The sequence below is a fragment of the Neolamprologus multifasciatus genome, chromosome 12 (assembly GCF_963576455.1).
Source record: "Neolamprologus multifasciatus chromosome 12, fNeoMul1.2, whole genome shotgun sequence".
NCBI classification, from domain to species: domain Eukaryota; kingdom Metazoa; phylum Chordata; class Actinopteri; order Cichliformes; family Cichlidae; genus Neolamprologus; species Neolamprologus multifasciatus.
The window spans coordinates 21,295,690-21,310,068 of NC_140450.1; the positions used below are offsets into that span (position 1 = coordinate 21,295,690).

At 44.3% G+C, this 14,379-nt stretch overlaps 1 protein-coding gene across 8 annotated transcripts in view; it reads right to left on the bottom strand.

Annotated features, from left to right (window-relative positions):
• The window catches only part of mef2cb (myocyte enhancer factor 2cb), a 66,207-nt gene that overhangs the window by 36,999 nt on the left and 14,829 nt on the right, over positions 1–14,379 (bottom strand). The window contains exon 1 of one of the 8 annotated variants that reach the window (XM_085179174.1): positions 290–592. The exons of the other annotated variants lie outside the window; for them this stretch is intronic. The gene's annotated coding sequence lies outside the window, so the exon portion shown is untranslated. Of the gene's footprint in view, positions 1–289; positions 593–14,379 lie in introns of those variants that run through there. 8 annotated transcript variants of the gene reach the window in all.

Here is a 14,379-nt window from a genome sequence, read left to right on the forward strand (position 1 = left end):
TGTGGCAGCTCTGAAGAGGCTATCCAAAACATTTTAGCATTGCTCTGTGCAAACACACCCATCCGTAGACAGACACACAAAGAGCTGCCCTGTGGAAGAAAACAAAAAAGGATGTTGTCAGACAAACTAGGATTACAAGCCAACACTAAGGCGCTTGGCACAAGACAGCCAGACAAGGATATCAATCAAGCCAGCGTACCTCAATCACAGGCTGACAGCATCATCCCCTCCCAGTCTTTGTACTCAACACTACCCAGCCCGGGCATCGCTCCAAACAAGGAGGCGTTACCTTCATGATCCCTGCCTCCTGGCCTGCACCTCCTCCGTGTTCCTCCCACAGCACGCTGAGCAGAGTTGAACCTCTCAATGTCAACACCCGCTGGGGCAACACCTTAGGCCTTACGTAACATTAACACTAAGATTAAGCCCGTGTCCTGAACATTTAATCCCCGCTTTTGGCTCTGAGCACCAGCCAACGCTCCCTGAGGTGAAGCTCTGCTGCTGCTTACCCCCATGTTGGTGCCTCTTAACTTCACCCAGCCTCCTTCCCCATCCCATCTTTTCCTGTTTCCTTTACCTCCTCCTACACAACAACAACAACAACTCAAGTTGCCCCCCCCCACTTCCCCTTCCCACTCCTGCCACCACCCCTCACTTTTCCTCACACCCACCCCCGTCCCTTATGGGTGCCAGGCAGCTCCTGGGTAAAAAAAATAAAAAACAAAACATAAAAAAGAACAAGTGCCCACTTCCCCATTGCGTTCCCTTCCCCAGCGCTGGAGAGATCATCGGTTAACTTAACAGATTAGCAGTGAATCACTAAATCCAATTTAGCCTCGTGACGCCAAGACAGTGAAGTGGAGGGGAAAGCAGGAAATAAGCACTGCTTAGTGAACGTGGTCAAGTGGCACAGCACAGTTGTCCTTGGCAGGAATGTCTTGCAAGGCAGCGACACTGACATCTGACCTTGACAGGGCAAAGAGGATGAGAAAGAAACAAAACAAAAAAAATGAAGACACGTGGTGCAAGACAGCAGGAAAAAAAACCAACCTAGCAAACTTGCACATTAAGCCAATTTACTAATCCCGAAGCAGGCAAGGAGGGAATGAATCTGTGGGAGATGAAGAATAAACAAAAGAGCTCCGTTATACTCTGTAGACTTGTTGACTAGCGGTATGCCTGTATTCACACTAATGTGTGGTAACTGGAAGGAGGCCGGGGTGGGCAAATGCTAAGGTCAGAGGGCACGCCGGCACCGAGCGTGCTGAAGGATGACGGTTATGCCTCTGCCGGTTTTATCGTATCTTCGAGCTTTAAAGGTGACAATAAAAAGAGAAGAAGAGCGCTGGGAGAAAAACAGAGAAATGGAGAGAAGCATAAAGAGAGATCTTTTGAACAGGCACCAGGCCTCTCCAGGGGGAGGGGAAGAGCTGTGCCCACGACCCTCCCATCTGTTAAGCAGACGGATGGAGAGAGAGAGAGAGAGCCAGAGAGCCAGAGAGCCAGAGAGGGAGATATGAAGGTTGGGGGAGGATGGGAGAGATGGAGAGAGAGGAGCAATTCAGCACATAGATCTAATGAGCATTTTCTCTCTGTGTCTCAGAAGTGTAGCTGAGAGGACAATGAGAACATATACACTCAGTGCACCACAAGGCTTGATTCTAGGTCGCCTCTCCCAAGTGTTTAGTCACTAAAAACTAATATACAGCACATGGCACTTTTTCACATTCTAATAGACGTCTGTAGGGTGCTTGTTAATGTGGCTTTGTTATTGAGAACATACACTGACTTCTTTGAATCAGGGGGCAACAAAATACAGGAACTTTACTTTAACTCATGCTCAGGGCTAATTCATCATTTTGAAAGACAGTTTCAGTTTGTGTTTTTTTTTTCCCCTTTTTCTGTGAATGAGGTGGATGGACGTGGCAATAAATAAGGAGAAATGAACACACGATCCACTTCCAAGAACTAAAGTTGTGCACAACCATCTGTTGAGATTATTTCTGCATTCAGAGAATTTCTATGGGAAATGTAAAAACAAAACTGGGGCAACTGTAAATGAACTGTGTGCACAAGTGCAATGCCAGTGTCCTCCGTCCCTCATGGGAAATGTGGTTGTGAGAATTTGAAATAACATCTTACACTGCAGTAAGTAAACCTTTTAGGAGGTGTATGGTACATTTAAATAAACGCTCTCATTTTTAAATAAACTCCCATTTCCTGGAAGACGAGGATAGAAAAAAAAATGTTTTAATACCATTTTACACAAAACAATCTCAACGTCGGTGCACACTCGCGGTGCTCGATTTGTACGCGAGTTATTCTGTTATGTAGGAAACTCTTTTTTTTTGGCTCACAAACTGTTTTTCATTTTTTCAGTGTAGATTTTTCGGAGGTTTCTTTCTTGTGTTTTTGCTGCAGCTATGTGCATGTTTGCATGTTAAATGTGCACTTTGTGCATTTGTACTTTTGATTTGGAAATAGCAGCAGACAACACTTTATCTTCTGTAAGGCGAGAAGAAGGCATAACAGCAGCAGAAATGAGAGGCGGGGAAGAATCAAGCAAAGGAGCAAGTTGATGGCTAGGCAGGATGGAAAAAAAATGTGTATCAGGTCTCATTGTGCCTCTAATGTCATTACAGGCAGTGACTCCTCTATGTGGCACACCACACTCCCCATCTGTCAGAGCAAGATAGGCAGGGTGACGAATGGCTATCACTGCCACCCCCCCCCACCCCCCCTCCCTCCAGAGTCTGTATCTTTTTTTGAGTGAAGGGGGAGGCGAGTGACCTAAACCTGGGCGGTAGCCCACACGTAGGTGGGCCTCTATGGTTTTGAATCTCAGCAGATATTAGGGCTAATTTAACATGTTAGCAGCTAAAGAGATTAGCAACATGTACATCTGGGGATTAGAGTGATAGCGGTGGATCATCTTATAATGTGTTCATTCCTTTTTTTTTTTTTTTTTTTTTTTTCCCAGTGAGCATTCGAGCTAAACTTGAAACTGAGAGGCTGCTGTGTAAGTGTGCACATATACGTGTGTTGGAGGATATGTCTTCACCTGTCTCTCTCTATTAGATCATGGTTTAGTTGTATCATTACCGAGACAGGGACGCTTTCTCATGTATTCTATTTTCAATCTCTAGGTGCCTTAGAACTGAGACACCCGTCTATTGATGAGGAGCAAAGTGAGCCAGTAGTCTGTGATTGGCACAAGTTTTAGACACTCTCCCAGCAACTTATAGTGCGAGAGACATTATAGAACAAAGTAAATAAATATTTATAAATATATTTTAATAAGTCCTCAAGGTGACGTCTCAATTCCTTACCAACCCTACTTTAACTTGAAACTTCATACCTGAATTTCAAACTTCAAACTGATTTGAAGCAGCACTGCCTGGTCTTGAACGACGGAAAGACGGGAAGTAAACACAGATACGCGGGGAGGGGGAAGGATGTGACATCAGCAGAAATAGACAATCAAAGGTGCTGAAGGTCTTTCCTTCCCCAAATGGCAGGGTAAGAATTAGGGTTCAAAACTCAACTGCTACGCTCCCCTCTCATTTCCAGAGGTCGACAATGAGGACAAATGAACAGAAACCATGTTTTTCTCAATACGAAATACTTCAGGCCTCAGTTACTTCTAGTTCCTCAAAACGTGTCTCTTGGTTTTGTAAGGCTATGACATATTTTGAAGGAGTGTGGGGGCGGGGTAGGGTGGGGGGTTATGCAGGAACTCATGAATCAAAGCAAAAGGCAAAAAAATAAATGTTGAAATCATAACCTTTCTGTGACGCATCAGACGAAAACACTCACTGGTTTCAACATTTTTGAACAAAAAGAATTTGTCAGGTTTGTTATGAGCGCATTTTTAGTTGTTCTTGGTTGCACACCCCCCTAAACTTTTTTTTTTTTTTTTACTTTTGAACACATCTGAGCATCTTTTGTGGTAAATGCATACCTGTGAGGGGAGTGTCAAAATATCCCCATGAAGAAAAGTACCTTGATGCCGTGAACGTTATTCTTCTTCTTTATTCATTCTCTGTTTACTTTGCTGTGGCTTTCTTCACAGCAGCAAACTTTACCAAACATTTTCAAATTAAATTAAGGCATTATTATAAAATAATTTAGAGAGTAAATGTGAATTGGAGCACTAATGCATAAATGATGATGTGTCTGTTTTTTGTGTAAACTACAAGAAAGCTTACAGACATGTTTAATTGTGAAAGTGTTTACGGACGCTCCCACAAGTAATGTGTCTATATAATCATTTTTGCATTTTTCTAAAATTTTAAAGTATCACATTGATATGATGAGTGAATAGAAATGGAGGCGACAGTGTACAGAGGTCTGCCCTTCGTTTGGGCAGCTGTACGTCTCACTCAGCACCAGGAAATGCAGGCCTTGGGCCATCAGAGCTGCAACGCAGATAGGTAGCCATCCGTCAGAGCCAGTACGGAGACAGGTGAGAGCCATCTTTCCATAACCTAATGCTGCCTGCCCCAAGGACAAAATGATTTGACACAATGCGTCAACCCCTCTGTTTGAAAGGAGGCCAAGGGCTGTAAGCAGCAGCTGCTAGGCCAAAGGTAGATGAGCAAACAGGCCCACGCTAAAGCTAGGTAAAGCTAGCTCGACAACAACAGGGAGAAGGACTGGCTGTTGTGGCTCAATTCTCAGCAGCTTTTTGTTTTTTGTGACTGTGACTTACGAACATGAGAGATATATAAATACATTTTGAGGACCGCGGCTCGCCACAAACATACTCTTGAACCAAGCTGGAAAAAATGGTATCAGTGAAAAAAGGAGAAGAGAAGAAAAAGCAGAAGCATAGGCAAGCCACATTTTGGAGAGGCCCCGGAAAGACTGGAGTGAATCACCATTTCGTACATTCAGTCTTTCCATGGCTCGAGCATAAGAAGTGACAATGGCTGAATTAAAGCATAATGCATAGATAGAGGTTATATATTTAAAAAAAAGAAAGATTAGCTTAACAGAGGTGACAAAGTACCCGACAGATCGGTGTACAGTGTGAGAGGCTGAAATTAGAGGTATCAAAATGGTTTTGAATATGGAAGTGGTGCTGATTGTGGCGATACACACATCTGATGTTTAAACACAAATAACTTCACTAGGTTTCACTTTATCATCACCACCACAGTTTCTTTCACTTCTTCTTCATCTCTCTCTCCCCCTCTCTCGCCCTTCAGTCAGCATTAACCACTGTCTCAACTCGCATGTTTCCACGTTTACCGAAGGACCCAGGTGCGACCAACTGCTGACACCAAAGGTACAGGAACAGAAAATTAATGCACACGCGTGCTTAAATGACCACACATTCACAGGACAAGGTCTGCGCGCACGGATCAGGAGTTACATGCTTATCTGGATTTAGAAGAATACAAGCAAAACCATAATGAACAATAAGCCAAGTGTAACAAAATTGCAGTAGAAACCCTTTAGTGAGCACACCCAGCCCCCCACAGGAACAGCCGGGAGTCATGTCACTAAGAACACAAAGCACTGACATATTCACCCAATTATGTACTCTGCCGAGTATGACAATGTCTCGGGATGTTAGCAATGTTCTCCAGTCGGAGGGGAGGGGAGAAGGGCAGAAAGTGTGTGTATGTGTGTTTTGAGTCAAGAGGTTTCAAACTGAAGCTAAGGCCTCATTACTGTAGGGGCTATGCTTACTCCAACCCTGTCTCCTAGGATTGAGGTTTATATATCCAAGTAATTTTTAATAGTGAATACATTTTGAAGAAAATTTAGCCCCAGTCATAAGAAAGAAATAGTGTCTGTTTGGCTGGACATGTCAGTAAAGATTTAAAAGTTAACCCGGTTCCTTTATTTATCTCAGCCGCAGAATGTAACAGGTCTTTGTCTGAAGCAGGCTTGTTATAGAGACAAACCTTCGTTTCCCTTGACTACGTTAAAGTTACTTCATCAGTCTGTTAGAGGACAGTGACTCATTCTGGATAAAACTCAGAAAAACAGTTGAGTACTTGGCACTCGCTTATCTCTACCAACACGGAGACGGTCATCAACCAAGGGACCTAAAACACTCACACAACAGCTGTAGCTGAACTGTATACGACACAGAGCAGCCAGCGTAATTTTAAACACATCATGCAGCCATTTCAAATTAAAAGTTCTTTTAATAGAAACAACCTATTATTTATTTACTTTGTTTAACTGAGGCTTTTATTGTGAACATGCAACAAGATTAAGGTGAGAGACGGCTGGCCAACATTCTGGGTTCGGCCTTTGTTCCTGTCTGCGGCGGTGCCCGCTCAGCAGACACCGAGGCACGGCTTTAAATAGAGCATCCTCTTTTAATTGAGGAAATATTACATTAATCATTTTTTATGGGTATTTTTAGATACTAGCAAAACGTATCGATCTGGTTGAACAGAAAAAATGTCAGCGCCGGTTAGGAGGTCTTGCAGCACTCATAAAAAAATACAGCTCTTGAACAGCTAGATTTAATTCGCTCCACATTGAAAGCGATAAAAGAATTTGCTCCAATAGGATATAATTTCTAGGGCGACACGAGTTGCTGACTTATAAGATACAGACAACTTCCCATAGCAGTCGCGTGCCCCAACTCTTCACCCCGCACTGTATCAAAGCCACACATCACGGTGAAGACAATCCACTGATGATTTCATCACACCCCCCACCCTTTAGTCTTCCTCTATGCCACAGTATTCTAATCACCCTAATTAAAAGCTTTGTTCATTTAGAAATCTCTGATGACAATTTGTTTCACTCTACCCTACAGCAGTGGTGGATGTGAAGAGAGGAGAATTAAATTTGATCTTGTGACAGCAATTATTAAATGCTCCCTCCTGGCCTCAATTAAGGCCTTCAGGCTAATGCTAACATGGCTAACCCTCACGCAACTGCAAGGGGCCGAGTGCAGTTTTTGTTCACCAACTTCATACTGTCACCCAGTTTGTTTGTGTGTACATATATATATATATATATATATATATATATATATATATGTGTGTGTGTGTGTGTGTGTGTGTGTGTGTGTGTGTGTGTGTGCGCTTCAGTTTGGTAGCTATGGAAATGAGAAGTCGCTTATGGGCTGTTATCTCTTTTGCATTTTGTTGATGGGAAGAGGTAAATAGAACAATTTCCCTTTTTGAGGTTGTTGGAACTAAGTCAGCATGTACAGACAGGCAGACCTATGAGGAAGTTGTGGAATTTACTATTTTTCCTTTTCTCGCTTCATCAGCAAATTTAGAGTCCACAACGATACCATTATATAAAACGATTATATTTTTGTCGAACGAGCGCCGGAGCTGACGGTACATCGGCACCTCTCCCGTAGCTGCGATGCTCCCAGCAGCGTTACATGTCATGGTCACAGCCTTGCGGAGCTGAAATGGGAGCCACAGCTCCGCTTTGACTCTATGCACAGTGTGTGGGTAATTTGCAGAGAAGTAGAAGGTTGCACACTTCAACAAGCATGTCCTTCATAGATTCGACCTTCTGTTTTTCTTTTTTCTTTTTCTCTTCCTCCGGTCCCTGTGCTCTGCTAGGAAACCAAGTAACCTAGATCATAAAGTAGGGAGAAAAAGAGTGAGTAAGAATGAGAGACAGAGGTAGCAAAAGAGACTGAGAACACGAAACAGCATGACAGACTGGCAGGAGACAGCCACATTATTACACCCTACCACTAACAACACTTAAAGAACACACACACACAAAAAAAAAGAATACAGAACACACTACTTGGATGATGTCATTTTTTTCTTTCTTTCTTTCTTTTTGTTACCACAAGCTGATTGTGCTGATTATTGGTGAGCATTGTTTCCCTGTTGATGCTGAGCATCATTAAACAGAGATTGTTCCATTGTAAGTGTTTGTTTAAGCATGGCTGGTTTAATGTTTCCAGGCACTGCCTTTTCACCACACACACACACACACACACACACACACACATGCACACACATGCCGCTCAATGTAAACCTGAGACACAAGCTGTATGTGCCGCATCTATAATTTATGCTACTACTGGGCTTTTGTTTTAAGCCTCGAACGTAAAGAAAGCCGTAAACGCGAAAGCGAAACAAAGCCCTGAAAATGTGTCCAGTCTCATAAAGAAAAGAAAAACAATACATACATATATATATAACGTGTAACGTGCACAACTGCGTAACGCGAGTCTTTTCCACCACACAGCCTGAACTCTTCCGCTCTCACAGAGCGTTACAGTTCCCAGGGGAAGGGTGGTGGCGGTGGGGTGCATGAGGCAAAAGGTTGTATGGAGTGTGGAGGGCGTGTGGCGGCATACGGTACCTACAGATCAGCCTCTGTTTAGGGGAGTGGCTCCACCAAGGCTCGAGCCAGGCCAGACCCAGTCCAAGCCTCTCATTAGTCATCGGCTGGGTGCCGCGCTCCTTTTTGGAGTGGTTAAGGGGGAACTGGTGAGGGTCTGGCTGTTCCACTGTACTCCACTCCCAGCACCATCACAAACCGACCTCATCAAAGTGAGCGCTCGTAATTTGTCACAGAAAGCAGCCAATTAACATATGTTAAGGGAGGAGGGAGGACTAGGAGAAGGGAGGAGAGGGTGAGTGAAAAAAGATAGCGTGTGATTAAAGAGTCTGCACAGCTGCACAACATCAAGATGGCAAAGTGAGGTTTGAAAAAGACCTCAGACCCAGTAATCTGATAAAGCATACTGTTACTTAACCCTTATAAGCAAGAGCGAGAGAGAGGGACAAGAAGAAAGGGGAAGAATGAAATAATAGAGACAAACAAATATTAAATTACTGCTGTGAATCTACAAGCTTTGGCAGAGTGCCTCTGCTCTCAATATGTGGCCGACTGCGAAGGCCGCTCTATCACACAGAGCTGACCACTCCCGCCAAAGCGCCACTGCCGTTTGACCACACTCTATTTTTAGCTCAGCGCTCACCATTGTCTTTGACGTAGCTCACACTTACGCTAGATTCTGCCAGGAATTTTTTTTTTGTCCTTTTTAACTCTTTGTCTTCCCATCAAACGAAAGCTGTTATTTCATTTTTCATTTATACTTTTTTCTTCTTTTTCTGTCACAAAGTCTCATACAAGTTGCTTACATTCTGACTTGTTTGTTTGCTTTCAAATTCTTGTTCCTCATGGTTGGTTTTTAAATGTGCAGCGCGCCGATATTTATGCATGTGCGAATGGCTGTGTGCGGCTGCATGACTGCACCTCGGCGAGCGCACGCGCGCGTGCGTTTATGCGTCTGTTGTTGTTGTTGTTGTGGGGATGTCTTGTGAAGTGAGCTGTGTGATATTCTGCCTTGTTGTTGGATACGGTGGCATGCTGAATGCATTAGCAGCGCGCGCTGATGCCATTCTGTGTTCTGTCGTCTTTCAGCCACCTCTGCCTTGTCTCGCTCTCTGCGGCGACTGATCACACGTCTTGACAAGCGAGTTTGGGTCGTCGTCTGCGTCGCCATCTTTTTTTCCATGTGGGCTTCAAGTTTTTTTGGTTTTTTTTTGTCTTTTCGTTTTCCACCGGGGAAAGGAAGAGAAGTGTGGAGTTAGCTTTAAACAAATTTGAATGTTAAGTTGTTGGGGAAATCCCCTGAATAAAAAAAAGACAGAAAACAATTCTTTATTCCTTGTATAGTTACTTGAGAACATTTAATTATAAATTATTTTTTATCATCATCATCTTCATCATTATTAGCTCGTTTTTCAATTGAAAATCGGAAATGAAAATGCATAAACGGATGGCAGAAAAGCAGAACAGGCATTCTATATAAATTGTGACTTGCTCCCCCCTCTCTTCTTTCTCTCTTTTGCACTCTTATCCTTGCCATCGACCATCAGTCGTTATTTATTTATTTTTTCCTATTTGGGGAAATAATGGGCTAAAGTGGCGGAGCGGAGGAGCAGAGGAGTGTGGGATGGAGGGACAGTGAACAGAGGGGGCAGAGGCGGGTTTGTGTTTTGCTTCGCTGGGCTTGTTTCTTGGTTGAATTTTTCTCCTCTCATCGGCTTCGCGAGCTGGTGGATCAGTGAAGGACCTGGCCGCCTGGAGAAACCACCACCCCCACCCCTCCACCCACTCCCTGCACTCAAATCCCTCTGCTGTGAGCACAGCTGCACCGTTCACATAACCTCGCATGTCCCCCTCCCACCCTACCCCTGCCCCTCACCCCCTCCACTAATGATAGCAGAGCACGTCCCCTCCGCAAGGCAACAGCTTTTTCCACTTCACGTACATACACACATATTCTGCTGTGCACGCCCTCAAGAGCGCTGGACACATGCATGCACAGACCAGCGGGCACGACATGCCCCTTTTTCCTTCTTAAGGTTTTTCCCTTGATTTTTTTTTCTCATATCATTCAATTCCCCCCACCCTCCACCCCTCCACTCCTTCTCTGCCCTGAGAAAAATCCCCCAGCCTTATGACCCAATGAAGGCCTGAGAACATGCACAAGAAAGCACACACAGATACACACACACACACTTAGATGAACTCTTTAACTGCAACTGCCCATTTTTCTCCCTCTGTACAACTTGCCACAGCGAGTGACCTGCATCACAGCTGTGTGTGGGAATCTGAGTAGGAGGGTGTGTTTGTAGGAGGATTGAGTGTGTGAATGTATGTATGAGCACATACCTGGACACGTCAGTGTTCACACCACATATGCTGCATCTATATTTCTGTATAACTGGCTGGGCTATATGCTCACTATATGTATGTATTATCTGCTGCGGGCCCGCGTGCGTGCACGTAAGCGGCGGAGGAGGGAGGCGAGGGCAGTTCTGGCCTTCTGCAGCACCTACTGTGCATTATCCCAAATAAACAACTCATTACACGTGTATTTAACCAAGGGGAACTGGCGAGTAGTGGAGGCTAATCCCCGTCATCGTTCCCAGCGTTCCTTTTCTGATTAGGCTACAGGGAAGTGGAGCCCAAGAAGGTAGGTTGCTTGGTCGGTGCAGGAGGAGGAAGAGCGAGAGGGGAAGAGAAGAAAGAAAATCATTTGAGTTAACTTCCCACAAGTGCCTTTCTTAGTTATAGTATCCTTTCTCCCTCTCTCTCTCTCTGTCTCCTGCTACCCTCTCGCCTTCTCTCCGTTCTTCTCCCTGTGGATTTTGCATTGCTCTTCCTTGTTTTCGACCATCTCTCAGAACTGGGTCATCGACAGATTGTGCGGCACCATTTTGAAGAACATGGGAGGGGAAAAAAAAAAAAAAAGCACGTTCTTGCTGTGAGAACAATCCAAGGTTTCTTTAACAAGTACCCCGCTTATCAAATTAAGCTGTCAAAAGCACATTAATAACAGGCAGCACAATTCTCTTCACAGAGAAAGGGGTGAGGTGGGGGGGTGAAAGCGCATTCGGGAAAAAAAAAAGATTTCTCATTCGCTGTGTAAAGAGACAGTCAACCAAGGGCAGTGGAGCTTTTCAAAGATTTCTCCCTCTCTCTTTTTTTGTCCCACTTATAATATGATTATGGGGTCCCTATTATGAGGGGCCAAGATGCAGAGTGTCACTCATTTAAAGGGTGAACAATATCTTGGGTTAGAGTGTAGCAGTGATGACACTCGTGTTTAAAAGAATTACAGATGAAAGAGCATCTCGGGATAATAATGCCGTTTCAAAAGCAAACAATTAGATATGGGCTTGAGGAGTACGATGCCCTGTAAAGAATACCTGAATTAATCAAAAATAAATGTAGTCATCCACCCACAGAAGTGAGACAGTAAAAATGAGTTTGACCCTGGAAAAAGTGAATCTTTGAAAAAAAAATAAATGAATGTCAAATGGTAAAATCTAAATAACATCCAGTTCTGCTCCTATAGCTAACCCTATTTATTAAATGCTCTCGTTGCCTTCGCAAATCTGCAGTCGAATGATTCCATAAGAAATTGAGAGTACAATGAGAGGGGAGTGAGGATCAGACTCAAAGTTAGGCCCCATAGGCAAGACATAGAAATGAAATCAACAAGACAACTCGGCATTCAGATGACAGATAAGAGAGCCCGTGCCCTTCCACACATGAACTAACTGTGGAAAAACCCAGTTCTCACACACTCCCCTTAAAATCTTTTACTCTCAACTACATTTGAAAAGAAAAAAAAGGGGAATTAGCTTGTAGGGTTTCTAATCTGTACGTTACAAAATCTGACAGTGTCGGCTAAGACTTCTCGCACTAAACTGCGAGCCCTTTCTGCGCTTTACTCCAGAGGCTGATTTTCTCACACCCTCATTCTGAGTCCAATCCTGTTTGCACGGGCCCCAGAGGGGCTGCTCTGTCATAGCCTGGAGTGGGCCGGCGGTGGATGGATGTGACGTGGAGGAACTGGGACTCTGCTGTGGGGAGGCTGGAGCCACGGCAGGTATCCCCCGCACTTCCTCAGCTATTTTTAAAACCATGAGTCCGGAGCTGGGCCAAAAATAAAACAGGCCATTTTGGCCCATGACAATAAAAGCAAATAAAGATCCCTCACTCGCACACTTAAATGCACACGCGCGCGCGCCAGCGCTGAATATGAGGAACAGAAAAGTATCCACGCACACCGCCAACAAACAACAACAGATAAGAAGTGAAAAAGGTCTTCACCTGACAATGAAACGATATGTCCTGCTATTGAGCATACACAGATGTGCACATCCACACATACACAACAGACAAAAGTCAATATCAAGGCTGAGCTATTTCTGTAGAGAGCACTATTTAGGAAGTGCGGGCAAAGTGCCAGTATTCTCCTCAGTATCGTCTGGCTGTCATTGCAGTTATACAAACTCACCTCTTTCCTCTCTCGCCCGCTCCTCACCCTTTCCACCCAACCCCTTGTTCCATTGTCACTGCTCTCTCGCTCTTTCTCTCTCTGTTGTTCTTATATACACACACACGCGCACACACACACACACACACCAAGGTTATTTGTTTTTCCACTGGGTCGAACCACAGTGGCAGGTGAAAGCATCTATTGGCAAGATAAAGAGAGTGGCTGGTGTGAGAGCACAAGGCCTCACTCTGCCCAGCAAACCTTGAAGTGAAGCGCCGGGCTGGAGTTTCAAACAAAGTGCCCCCTCATTCATTATACATGCAACTGCACTGAAAATCTCCTTCCGCAATGCCATCTTCTTCACATCTCTCTCTCTTTCTCTCTCTCTCTCTCACTTTGCCTCTCCAGGCCTCTCTCTCCCTCTATCTTCTTCCCTCTCTTCTCACATCGGCCCTCTTCGTTTTCTCTCATTTTTTCCAGACAGAGCATCCATAAAGTATGAATAAAATTAATGACATCACGAGCTGCACTTTGGAAGAGCCACTGTAGGAAAAAGCCATACATCACAGTGCAGAAGGAACTGGGCTGAAATAAGAAGAAGACAGAGAAAGAGAGAGAGAGAAAAGAGTGCGTGAGGTCTACGCTGTTTCACTCTTCACCGCCTCCAGGGCCTTTCCTACTGTGTGCTATAGTGTCTTATTAAGTTTGACTTCAGATGTACATTAGCTGAAAAAGTTTAAACACTTTTATTATTGTTCAGCTTTTTCTGCATTTCTTTGTCCCGCTTTATTCTTAATTCTTTGGTCAGCTGAGCAAACTACGTTTTCGAAACAGTCCCGTGTTGCACATTATTTCATAGGCTGCCCTTTGGTGTGGGAATGGCACAGATGACAGTGGAAAGAAACACTGGTGTGGGCTTTGGCAGGACACCGGCTGGTTAAGCAGTGTGCTCTGCAGAAAAGGGAGAGCACTGAGAGCATGGATTCTTTTTTTTATTCCCCAACTTAGAAAGTGTTAACAGCATTTTCAGCAACACAGAGGATCTCCTGATTTTACACAGGTTGTCCAGATTTCTAAAGCTGTGGTGAAAAACAAGCACAAAATTTGAAAAAAAGTCTGCGATATTCTTCCTTGGAGCACAAAAAGAGAGACAGACGTATCACTCGTGCCATCTATTATTGGATATTTACTGTTGCGTTGTTGTATTGAAAAAAAAACCAAAACAGCAACATCACATAAAAAGCCTGACGGGGTAGAACTCAAGTCCTAATTCCTCTGAATTCGGTGTGAACACAAGATCTATTATAAATATCTGATCGCGACGTGACGCTCAGCGGCAGCGCGGATGGGGAGCGGTGGCGGCAGCGGCGCGGATTGTGGCAGCCGAGCGAGCAGGGGGTTTCAGATGGATGCGAGCTTGTGTGAGGCCAAGGCACAGAGCTACCTCTGTGCGTCTCACAGGACTCTGTTGCACAATGACTCGGCTATGTTGCAGTTGTGACAAAGATAAATTACAGCGACTGGAAAACATTTCTACATTTTTTTTCCCTCGCTCTCCCCATCCCTACACCTTCTTTTTTTTCCTTTTTTCTTTTTTTTTTCTTGGCATTGGGTGGATT